Raw genomic sequence first — 13,609 nt, forward strand, 5'->3', positions numbered from 1 at the left:
AGTGCATTTAATACTATATGAGATGTGGGAAAGTTCCTAGTCTTCAAAGAAGTTTGACTGGGAGATAGAGAATTTATCTAATTAAGATCTAAAGTAGATTTAGGACAAAAGAGCAGAAAATTTTTGTAGTCTTAAAGAGGGAGAATTTTATGCACTAACAAAAGGTAAAAAGGATACTTGTTGGAGCAAGTCCTGGGGAGATGGGGGAGGATAAAATCAAGATTACAAGTAAAAGAGTTAACCTTGAAAAATAGAAGGCGTATCTCTCCCATTACAATTTGAAGATGGAAAACAAGTATGGCTGAATATAAGAGAATGCATGAAAGTTTTTTGGAAGATTATTTTGTAAAATCAACTATTAGATGAGGTAGAATAAGAATAAAATAAAATTTATAGGTAGTACTCAAGATTGTGAATAATTGCTTTGAGAAAAAGAATTTAAGGCTTTGTACAGTCAAGAAATACAATTCTAAACAGATTATGGGATGATTCAAAAGAAAAACATACAGGCAAACCTTGTTTTATCTTGCTTCACTTTATTGTGCTTCATAGATACATTTTTTTAATACATCAAAGATAAGACATTCCATCAGTAAAATAATTAAAACTCACTTTATTGCAGTTTTTGCTTCATTGTGGTGATCTGAAACTGAGCCCATACTATCTACAAGGTATGCCTGTATTTGTAATTATGCCTAATTGCAAGGCTGATTCTCCGTGGCGGCCTACCATTTAGAGTGGAGAAAGGAGATAGTTAGATTTCTCAAGTGTTCGAATTGTCAGGGTAGTTCTGGTGAAAAGGCAAAGAGACCAAGGAATTATCATTAAACTGCAGAAATGAGGCTGTTGGGTAATTTGATTTCAAGACTACAAATATTGGGAAGCCGAACTAAAGATCAACTCAGGAAATCACTGGGGCTAGTGGTGTTATTCCCAGCTTATTTTCTGGTACAGGTTTACCTTTGTCAAAATTTGCAATACTACTAAGTTAAATGCTTTGATCTCAAAGATTTCAACTCTATTTATTTTTGACAAGCACAAACTGAAGGGAATAAAGAAAATATTAAGCTCAGAATGGCATCAATGGTTCAAAACTTTCGCTGTTTTATATATATGGTTGATATAAAGTAATGATGCAGGGAGAACTTCATCATATACATATTCACAATAGAGATGTAGAAAGTTTAATAAAATTACAATGAAACTTTATTAGAAGGTTCAGAGCCTAAATCCTAATCATCCCCTCTCCCCTAGAATACAAAAGCTCAAATTATTCTTGGTTCAAGATACAAAATGATATTTGATATATTTTGTTTTTTTCCACAGTAGATACCTTTTGTACTTAAGGAGGCCAAGAAGAAGTAGTAAGATAAGATGAGCTTTAAAATATTCAGCTTAGTTTAGCCTTAAATGTGGCCTAAATCCAGCTGGAAATGTTATTTTCCATCTTTAGCTATTTCTTTATGTTTAATTCAATGCATTTATAAATAAATTACCTCAAATAGTTTAATGTTATGTACTTTTGTTGAGTGAGAAAAAAATCATTAATTTGCTTCATGGTTATTTCACATTATTATGAAATGCATTATGGTATCATCATAGATTATAAATAGAAAAGTATACCAATTTCTCTCCTTCAGTAGCTGACATTTGAGAGTTTTGATTTTAGACCTCTGGAGCTGTTGTGAAGACTGACATTTAGCCTTGAGTTAGGGCAGGAGAGGTATTGGGTTTTAAATATTCATATTTATTAATTTAATTCTAAATGTGCAGAAGAAGTTTTTTGGATCAAAGATAGATTATCATTATTTGCTTAAAAATCAAATAATGAGTGTGTAATTCCCCACACTCTAAGTTTTACCTCTGGGCAATGAGATGAAAGCTAGATATAATTTGCTATAAATGCAAATTTCAAAATTTGCATCATAGGAGAGAAACAGAGAAAAATGAATTTTTATTTGTTTATATACAGGAGAAAGAGACACTGCCTCTTTTTTTCCTTCCCCAAATGAGAAAAAATTTTCTGCTCCTTGGAGATGGATGAAAAGAATCTCACTCTAATTTTTAGAATGTAAATACGTTTCTCCAAGCGCCACATAAGATCCAGTGTCTCTGGATTTTATAATTAAAGATGTCTCTAAAGTCCCAGGCCTCATTTCCTCTTGAAATGTAAATATGCACCTCTAGTGTTAGGTCAATATCTCTGGAGTTTTCTTGCCATCTATACGAAATTAGTTGACAATTAACTTCCCAAGTTTTGTTCTTAGCTGAGGATCCTGAGTTTCAGTAAAATTCATTTAAAGGACCTCAACTCTTGAGCAACACAAACATATTTTCTCTTTCCCTGCAATAGGTTATCTAAAGCTATCTTGGAAAGATGTCATAAGAAGAGATTAGGAACTGTAAGTGGAGCAAGGAGAAGAATTGACTAATGGGCAATATGCAGATGTCTATGTTCACTTAGGCATGATATAGGCTAGAGTGACTTGACATGTAACATGTGACATGATCTGTGAGGTGTCAAAGGACAGACCTAGGCCAAGATCCTGATATGAATGGTCAGGATCTGATACAGAAACTCACAAGTGGAAACTTGACTCATGGTATGGAAAGTAGTTTTTAAGAAAATGTATAAAGTTGAAGAAAGTACTATCAAAAAACAAGGCAGGAACATGGGATAAAGACTTGGTTCCTTATGTTATAAAATTTCTAAATTATATACCTAGATGCAAGTTATTATTTATTAATTCTTTCAGCACTTATGGACCCTATCTTATTGAAGACCTATGGCTCTCTTCAGTATTAGAAGATTTTCTTGTATTATTTCTTTAATAATTTCTTTCTTTCTATATTTTTCTTTTTTTTTTGAATTCCCATTTAATTAGGTACTAGATTTGTTGAATTGGTTCTCTGCTTTTTGTATTTTCTTTATTTCTTTTCTTTTTGCTTTTTTGTTTTATATTCTGGAAGATTTCCTTTACTACTGTTTCTATCTTTTTAAAAAAATTTCTACAAATATATATTTAAATTATAAAACCTTGCTGTTATTCTATTTGTCATAGCTTTTATTTATATTTTATTGGTGTAATACCTTTATACATATATGAGGATATTGATCATTTGCATTTATAGCAAATTATATTTTTTATTATTTCTTAAATTACCAGTTTTCTCCAAAATCATTTTTTCTGTGTTTCCCATTTGTCTACTCTTTTAGATCAAAGTTTTCTTCAAATGTCACATGACCCTTAGTTGTCTGTTCATATTTAACAATGGAAAGTGTGACTGGGGTCTCTGCAAAGTACTTGGGGCTTACAGACAATTTCATTGTAGAATGAATGGTACAGAGTCAGTAGTTCTAATGGTGTACCACTAAATGCCAGAAGAGAGTTTTAACTATGTAATGCTAACTTCCACATAAATTTCTCTGATTATTTCAAGTCACTTTTTTTTTTTTTTAAGAGAGATTACTGGTGATTTTTAATTAGACTTAAACATGTGGCTGTTGATAAAGTATTGAGGAGTAAGGGGCCTTCCTTACAGACTTCCAGTTAGTTCAACTTTTTAATGCCTTAACCCTCACTTGGGCCCTTTTTCAATTTATGATCTCTTAGTTCTGAGTTTTTCTGGAGCTCTACCTTATGGACTATCTCCATTTACAGCTCCCATTTGGAATGTTTTGGTGGAGGTTTCCTCCTCTCTGTTTATCAGCTAACACCCATCCTTTTGCCCTCTGTCTTTTGCATCTTTGTTGAAAAAACTCATTTGATGAAGCCCCATTTCCTTTTGTTTGTATTGCCATGGACGTATACCATTTTTATTCCTTTGCTATTAATTTGCATGTTATTTGGAAATTTTGGAATTAAACACATGTACTTGGTCTCAAGCTAGGCACTAGGGTCAAGGTCCAACCTCTATAGCTAAATATAATGGATTCCATGAGGTTCTTTGTAAGAGAGTTTAGTAAGGAGGGAGCTGACATGAGGAGGAAGCCAAACCAAATTTAACCAAATTAGCCTTAAACCAAATTTCATGTGTCCTGAAAAACACAAACAATAGCAATGACCAACCCAAACAAGTAGTAAATGTGTTGAAACCAAATATAAAGTCATTACATATTAGTTAACAATGTAATATGACTGTTTAACAACTAAATAGAAGTGAGGCAAGCCAACGAATAGACTAAAATAATCTCCACTATAGGGATATGAAAGCTATGAGAATCTTATACACACACCATCTCTGTCCCTTGGAAAGCAGTTACTTTTGGTTCCACAGTTAGGTTTCTGTGATTATCTAATTTACTTGCTTCTTTGCTGTGCCGAGTTCCTTGGATATGCTTATAAACTATAGATATTTTCTTTGATAATTTTCTCATATCATATTGAGCAAAGTACAGTAATTAGAAACAGTATTGTTCTATAAGATCTACTTTTTAGTTTCTATGAGAAATCCTAGGATTAGGGTAGGGCACTAATTATGGCCTTGACAATCAATTTTGACAAAGAACTACCAGACAAATGAAAGCTTTACTTGGAGGTCTTTTTAAGGAATTGCAATACAGGAGACACAGATTTGGGTAAATGCCCCAACTGTATTTTGAGGGAGCAAGAAAAAGAGTATGTATAAAGACACAAAAAGGTGGGAGGACTTCAAAAGGACTACATAAGATGTTTTGAAAGAGCTGTGGTTGGTGCTGTCAAGTAGATTTACATGATGGTATACATGATTAATTGCTTATATCTATTACTAGGTAAAATTTTATTTTTCAGTAGAGAGTTCAGTGATGCAGAGCCAGTTCCAGGATCTGTATCAGGACATAGCTATTTGGTTTAGCCCAGTTCAAAAGGCTAGTTTCACATTGAGGGGGGTTAGTTAGTTCAGCTTCCCAGTGCCCTTCTGGCCACATTTTAGATTGCTCTCAAAAACAAAAACAAAAACAAAAAAACACAAACAAAACAAAAAACAAAAAAACCTGATTATTTCTGATTTAAATGGACAATGGACAATACATTCAGGCATTCTGGGTGCCAATTGTTAATGGTTTGGTTCTCTGCATGGTAAATCAATGTATACTTAGATATATCATTGGAACTATAATATAATAAAATTTATGGTTTCGAAAGTACTTTATAATTAAAGTTATAATGAACACACTAGATATTATTCTTCAATTCCTCATATTAAGTAACATTGTATACTTTGCAAAATGAGTAATATTTTGGACTATATATAAAAAGTTTATGTAAAAATATCAAACAACCATGTAGTTTTAAAATTATAATACTAAAGTTATTATAATAACTTTTAGTGTTTAGTCAAAGTTAAAAGAAATATAAATATGGTTTTAAAATTCATAATACTCCAAAGCTTATAATAAACAATAGCATTGCCTTGTGCCCCGCCCTCCAGTATCATTTTCCTGAGGCAATTAACGAGATGATACAAATATACATTAAACTTTTTATTACATCTTAAAATCCATGTGTACATATTCTTAATGAGATATAACTCACATGCCACAGAAATCACCAATCTAAAGTATACAATTTGGGGTATTTTTAGTATGTTTAGAAGTCAATCACAAAATATAACCAACACTATTATCTAATTCCAGAACATTTTCATCCCTCCCACACTCCCAAAAGTTTCATACTTATTAAGTAGTCACCTCTCCTTTCCACCAGCTCTGGCAACCACTAATCTACTTTCTGTCTCTATGAATTTACCAATTCTAAGCCTTTTATATAAATGGAATCATGCAATATGTAATCTTTTATTGTTTGGCTTCTTTTACTGAACATAATGTTTTCAAAGTTCATGTATATTGTATCATATATTGATATTTCATTGCTTTTTATAGCTGAATAATATTTCATTGTATGGATATACCACATTTTGTTTACTTATTTTGCAGTTGATGAAATTTGGGTTGTTTCCAATTTGGGGCTATTATAAATAATGCTGCTATAAACATTTATGTGCAAGTTACTGTGTGAGCATATATTTTCAGTTTTCTTGAGTATATTTCTAGAAGTAGAATTACTGGATCATATGGAAATCTGTGTTTAACTTTTTGAGGAATTACCACTATTTTTCATAGTGACTGCACCATTTCACATTCCCACCAGCAGTGCATGAAGGTTCACATTTCACATCCTTGCCAATGCTTTTTATTTTTCATTGTTTGATTCTGGTCATACTAGTGGGTGTAAAGTAAGATCTCATTGTGATTTTGATTTGTGTTTTCATAATTATTAATAATACTGAACATTTCTTTTCATGTACTTATTGGGTCTTATGGAAAACTGTATATTCAATTCTTTTTCATTTAAAAAAATTATTTGTCTTATAGTTGGGTTGTAAAAACACTTTATACATACTGGATACTAGACTCATATCATATATGTAATGTACAAATATTTTCTTCCATTTTAAAGAAAATAATGTACAAATATTTTCTTCCATTTTACCTTTTTACTTTCTTAATATTTTCTTTTGACATGCAAATGTTCTTAATTTTGATAATGTACAATTTATTTTACATTTGGTTATTTGTGCTTTAATTGCCATATTTAAGAAAACATTGCCTAATCCAAACTCACAAAAATTTATACTTTTTTTTCTAAGAGTTTAGAAGATATAATAAAAAGCTATTATATTTAGATATTTGATCCATTTTGAATTAATTTTCACATATTGTGTGAGATAGGGATACGACTATATTTTTGCTTGTGGCTAATTATCCTTGCAGTGTATGTTGAAAAGATTATATTTTTCCCATTTAACTTTCTTGGCCTCTTTGTCAAAAATTTAGGCTGTAGAAATTTGGAAGCATTGATATAATATTCTAGCAGTCTATATTTCATCTGCTTGAATCTGGGCTATATTTAGTGATTTATTTATAACCAATAGATGCAATTTAATAGAAATGGAGTTGTATGGCCTTTCAAGGCTAGATCATAAAAAGATAAAAGGTGACGCATTGTCAATATTGCTTTCTGAAGCATTCACACTGGTAGCTTGAGCTACCATGTAAGAAATATGACTACCTTGTAACTTTCATTCTGTATAAAAGGCCAGGCCACATGGAAAAGCCAGATGCAGTTTATACGTATTCAGATGAAGTCACAGCTGCAAGTCAGTATTAATTGCCAGATATATGAGTGACAATATCTCCAAATGATTCCAACTCCCCATCATTTAGTTATCCTTAGATGTCAAGTGTCCCCAGGTGGGGGCTCAGAAATTGTGGAACAGAGACAAGCCATGATCACTGTTTCCTGTCTGAATTGCTAACTCCTGAAACCAAGAACATGATTAAATGGTTGTTTAAAGAAGCTAAATTTTGGGATATTTTGTTACTTGTTAATAGTTATCAGAATACAAGCCTTCTAATTTGGAGAATAATTTCTTCCCCTCTTCTCTTTTTCTGAAATTCTTTTTAGTTGGATATTGGCCTACCTAAAATGATCCTCTAATTTTCCTTTTCTTCTCCCATGATCTATTACTTTGTCTTTTTTGTTGTTGTTCTTTCTTGTATTTGTGTGTGGGGCGGGTATTTTCCTTAGATTTTACAAAATGTTTTGTTGAATTTTTAGAATATCTGATATCCCATTACTAAATAGCAATAGCTTTTCTTCTCATTCTTTGCTATACTTTTATTATATCCTATTTTTTGTCTGCATGTAATATTCTATGTTCCTACACTGAGAATATTAATTTTAGGGTTTTTTATGTTATCTCTAGCTTCTCCAGTTCCTTTTCTTCTGCCTTAGTTTGGCTTTTCTTTTTCTTTTTCTTTTTTCTTCACATTGGAAGCATTCTTCCAATTCCTCTCGATCCTTGGTTATCTGTTCCTATGTGAGTGAATTTGGAACTGCATGTGCAGAATTAGTGTTCGCTAACTTCTGGGCTTCACATAGATATTGTTTTTATTTAGGTACCAACTAATCCTAATATTTATATATCATGTTTTCTGGGACCATCTCATTTTCTTACAGATGCATCTATTATCTTCAGCCTGTAGAAGAGGGTCGGGTAGTGCTCAGTTTGCTAACGCTCATACTAGAAATGGTATGGGAACAGGCCTCAACAGTTTCACCATCTGATTAATTTACCTAATCTTAGCCTCGTACCTCCTGCTGGTCTGCAAACCCTGATTTAATTACTCCAAACAATGGAACCTTAAGCATTTTGGAGGTCAGTGGAGGAATGTAGTCATTTGAGGACAAATTCTAGAGACTAAATGTGTACTTTCAATAAATCTTGCACCTGTTTTATGTTACATTTTTCAATACTTTGCACTCTCAAACTCTATGAAGAAATTAGGCCTTTTTCACCAGGAAATTACAAGTGCCCAGGTTTTAGTTTTTCCTTTACTCTAAATAGTTAGTTACCACTCATTTGTATGCTTTCAGTCTTCCAAATTGTGTTGAGATTTCTCATCTGTATCATCTCCTTTTCTTTCCTGTTTGTGATTGTGGGTATACACACACACACACACACACACACACACACACACACACACACACACATACATACATACATACATATATATATATATATATATACATATATATACACATACATATATATATTAGAGTTTGGGAAGAAATAGTTTTTGTCATACCTAACTAAAATTTTACAATTAAGTTTAAAAAATTCTCTAAGTAAATTAGCTTTTAGGACACAAGGCACATATAATACAGTAGTAATGACTGTTGATATTAATATAAATAATATCACAATATTTAACATAATTAGACTATTGTGACATCCAGAACCATACTGTACCATATGCAGCTGCTTTTATTTTTATTGTTATCATATTCTTTGGGAAAGTTGAGAAATATATATATATTATATATTACATACTTCATGTTTTAAATCACATCTGTATTTATTTTGGAATATATAGCAGTAGGTTTTTATTTTTTTCCTAGAGTAGTTAGAGTCTAACAGTTGACAAAGACAGAATTGGGTAACTCTTTCATTCATAATGCTTTGGATCTGACTAGTAAATTAATTACAGTACTTTCTGTCTACAATACACTTGGGGAATTTATTTAGATCTACTCTCAGAGCTGACTTCCCAAGAGAATACAAGTCAATTACTGTTAGAGCTCTTCCTGTCTCATTAGCTATTTGAATAATAATATATTTGAATGACGGCCCAGGAGACTAGTATTAGGAACTGCTTGTCTCAGTCCCAAATGAGCTTCTTAGATAATCCTAAACGTCCATTATTAGTTCAAGTTATGCCATACAACTGACTCTGGGATGTTCTACTCATCTCCAGAAAAACTAGTGGGATATATAACTTTATCCGTTTTTAATATATAAAGATTCAGTTGTACTAGTCATCTTTAGCTTGGTAAATTACTTTTCGAGTCACCAAAACTGCTTCTAAATCAAAGGATCTAACTAGTATGTTAGTTTTGCTTATTTTCCACTTAAGAGAAAGTAAAGTATTGTGTTCTAAAAGTGTTGAGTTTTTAAGATTATTTTAAATGGCTATTTCTATGTAATCAAAAATAAGACCCAGTGCACAATTTTGTTGTATTATTCTCGAGATCGGCCATCCTTTGATGAATAGAATGAAAATAAGATGCAGATCAACCTTTAAGATTTCATTAATAGTTATGACCTCAGTCTTATTTAAGTAAGTTGTTTAAGATAAATTATTCTTTTATAAACTATTTTCCAAATGCTTGTAAAAAGAAGAGCAAATTCCAATAAATACAGTATAAAGTAAGAATACATAAAGGAAAAATATAAATCATGCAATAACAGTTGGAACGAAAGTCCCAGAAATATATGATTATTTTTAATTTTTATTTTAGTTATATTTTGAAGTATCTGTATATGTGAAAAAAACAGAATCAGTCTTTAAACTGATTTTTATAACACTCTAGAGAAAAACAGGAAAAAGGTCAAAACCCAGAACCATTTTCCATTTCTGAAGAAGAAAGATTAATGTTCCCAATGGTGAGGATCCGCATTCCATAGGATAAGAGCTGTCACTATAAGTGAGGAGTGACATCTTCAGATCAGGTAAATATATTGTTAAAATGAAGCATTAATCATATAAGGAACACCTTCTCCTTTGGGCCTAACACAGCACTTTATAATTAGTGTGCTTTGATAGCATGTCTGTTGGCACATTGAACAAGCTGAGCACAGATTTTAAAATAAACTGATAATTACGAATTATGCTTAATTGGACAATAGCCACAGACAAAAATAAAACCTTTTTCTTACGATTATAGGATGAAAAATATCTTTCATAATGCCATTGCTGTATTTAACAGTTTCTAAATACTATGTTTATTATATGTAGCTATAAGAATCTTATAATATTTGTAATGGCAATTACAGATCCTTAAGTTTGATAATATATAATTATACTAGATACCTCATATTTGCTCATGGTTACATGTCTATAAAGTAGATACTGTTACTTTTCCTATTTCACAGATGATGAAATTGACCACAGGCATATATATAATGAGAGCATGGTTTTGTTGAATGGTCTTTATGCTTATTTAAACAGTGATACCCAATGCTACACTTTCACTATACATATATATGTATGTATATATACACCTGCCACATAGAACATGTGTCTATGGGACACGACACCCCTGGATAATGCTGGAGATACCATGGCAGTTTTATCTTTCCGTTCTCTTTTTTGTGGATGGTTTTTAGGACATTTTCCTCTCATGAACACATTTTTTATTTTAGACAGATAAAAAGAATTTATCAAGAAAAGAGTTTCCTCATTTCCAATCACTTTCCAGTCTTGCATCCTTGAGCTTATATTCAGGATTAGTTTGATGGAATTCTTATATCATCTTTGAAAAGAGCCAAATTTATTCCTTACATATTGAAACTTCCTAATTTATCTTCTGAAAGTAACTATAATTTAAGTTTTGAAAATGCTTTACTCTTATCTTTACTTACAAAGAAAAAAATTTTAAGGAAAGAAAAAGAGAGAGAGAGAAAGAGCCATCTGTTTCTCTGTACCTTAGGAAATATCCAGAACAAATTAAGTATGTCTCCCCTTTTCTTAGCATTTAACTTTCTCAGAGGGTCTAGGACCACTGAAAGTTTCTGCGAATTTATAGGAGCCACAAAATAGGTACACCTATGACCCTTGGAAAACTTTAGGATAACTTCCTGTCTATCCAGTTTCTCACAGACCATCAAAATAAAGGGGAGCAGGAAGAGGTGATGGGAGTCATGCCTGAAACAAATTCTCCCACTGACCTAAGGAAAAGGGAGGTGAGCCAAACTGCTAATAAATACATTAGCATGAAGCAAATGTTGAAATAGTAGCAGTTTCCTCTGCTTCCTGCCATGAATGTCTACTGGGAGGATTAGTGCTACCTGGACACTTATTATCCAGACATCAGTTTCTTAGCCAAAATAGACTGTTATCATATTTTATCCAAGTCTAATCTTTATGTATATCACAGAGCAGGCATTAACAAATACTACTGAACACAAACTCATCATGTAAAGAACCAGATGTATGGCATTCAATAACAATATTTTAAGTATAGCATATACATCAAGGGAATAATTTTCTCTATGAGAAATAATCTGTATTTTTAGGAGCTAGTTATAAATAATAAGGACTTGTAGAAAACATGTCTTGAAAAAATAGGATATTCATTTAGAAAGTTAGAGCAGTAGCTGCATGGATAACTGAGTCAAAGAAGGCTTTCCAACTCCCTGATTTGTGGTGTGGACTTTATCCACGTACCTAACCCATGGCCATAATTATTGTGACTACCATAAAGCAATTTATTAACAAATTAAAATAGGAGAAAAATATGAAAAATAAAACTAAATTAATAAATGGAAAGAAGACAATTAAGAAGGGATTAAAACTGAGAAAAAATAGGTACCAATAAGTAAGAGTATTTAAAGAAGTAATATGTGACTTCAAAAATAAAATGTCAGAAAAATAATTTAATTGTAAAAAAATAGAGATGATTAGATACAATATAAAAGAGAAAATGCTAAAAGATAAAGTTTATAACATGTAAAAACCTACATAAAATATTTTATAAAATGTTATGAACATATTAATAGGTAGGATTGTAGAATGAAAATAAGAATTAAGAAATACAAATATTAAATGTAGATTATAATAAATAACTATGACAATAAACATGATCAAGAGCACTAAAAAGAAGTTAAGAATAATTAGACAACTAGATAATAAAATGAAAAATACTAAAAGTAGTCAAAATGTCCTAAATCAAGACAATAAAAGACCTAAAAACATATCAATATATTAATCTGGATTCTATCAAGAAATGTGAGGCTTTGACAATGTTCTGGTATGGATCCACAATGACAATGGCATGAGCTTAGTATGGTAATCGAAAAATTCTTTATAGCAGAAAATAATAACTCTGTGAAAGAATAAACTCATCTATGTCAATCTGAATATACTTATCTATCTACATTTGGAAGACTGCAAACATAGACTGTTTCTGCTAGGTGGAAAGAATGGGCATATTTATTTGTGAATCTGTTTTGGAATCCAAGAATCATCTTCAATAATCAGAATAATAAACTGTGAATCAGACAGCTGAGCAATTTTATTAAGATATGGCTTTTTAAAATCGGTTTGGTCTTGATATTGGTGTGATGTCCTTTTCTGGAGAAAGTATAAATAGGTCTGCTCAATGATTTGTGATTTCCATATTTAGCCTTTTGTTCGGAGTTTAGTAGTGAAGAATAATGTGGCAAAAAGCCTTGAGCCGGTAGGATAATGAGTATGTGTGAACTGTTAATGCCTACATTAGTTTGTCCATACATAAGAGAGTAGAAACCAGAGAGAGAGAGCAAGGGAAAGAGTAGGCTGAGTCACGGGGGAAGAAGCTCTGGGCTGTAGTGAGGAGCACAGAAAGATAAGATCTCTGAAGCATGAGATGTATAGATCTATGAACTGGTAATTAGGAAACTTCAATATTGTTTTGTAGAAGTCAAAAGATTGTAGATTAAAATGTTTATTTTACACCTTACTTGTCCCCTCAAGGACCGGTCCCCTGGAAAGACATCAGTGAATCTTTGGCTTCGCCCCTATTTGTCACTGACCCAGACACCTTAGAACACTCTTCTCTGCTCTTGGACTCAGTGTCCTCTTACTGTCCAAAGCTTCATGATACACTAAGGATCCATACACGACCACCTTCTCTGCCTCCATTAAAGCACTCTATGCTAAACCTCTCTCTACTCAGACTGACAATCCTACACTGAATTGGACATCAGCTGGATCTAAAAGGAAAACAATTAAACTAATTGATACCAGAAGTATGAATAGCTGATAACCCACACCCACATCCAAATCCTTTGAAAAAAATTTGTATTTTAAAATACAACACTTTAACTTTAATAATATTCAGTTGATGATAATTCAGTCACTATGAGAAAGTGAAAAAAGGCAAGAAAATATCAGAGATTGTGAGAAAGTTTGGGAGACGAGGGGCATATTTAATGACTTGTGAGGCACACCATACAAGTTGTTATGTACTTTATCCTCAAATCTCATTCTTAAAATGCTGATATTTTCTGATTAATGCCTCAT

This window comes from Pteropus vampyrus, unplaced genomic scaffold, assembly GCF_000151845.1.
Source record: "Pteropus vampyrus isolate Shadow unplaced genomic scaffold, Pvam_2.0 Scaffold107, whole genome shotgun sequence".
Classification (NCBI taxonomy): domain Eukaryota; kingdom Metazoa; phylum Chordata; class Mammalia; order Chiroptera; family Pteropodidae; genus Pteropus; species Pteropus vampyrus.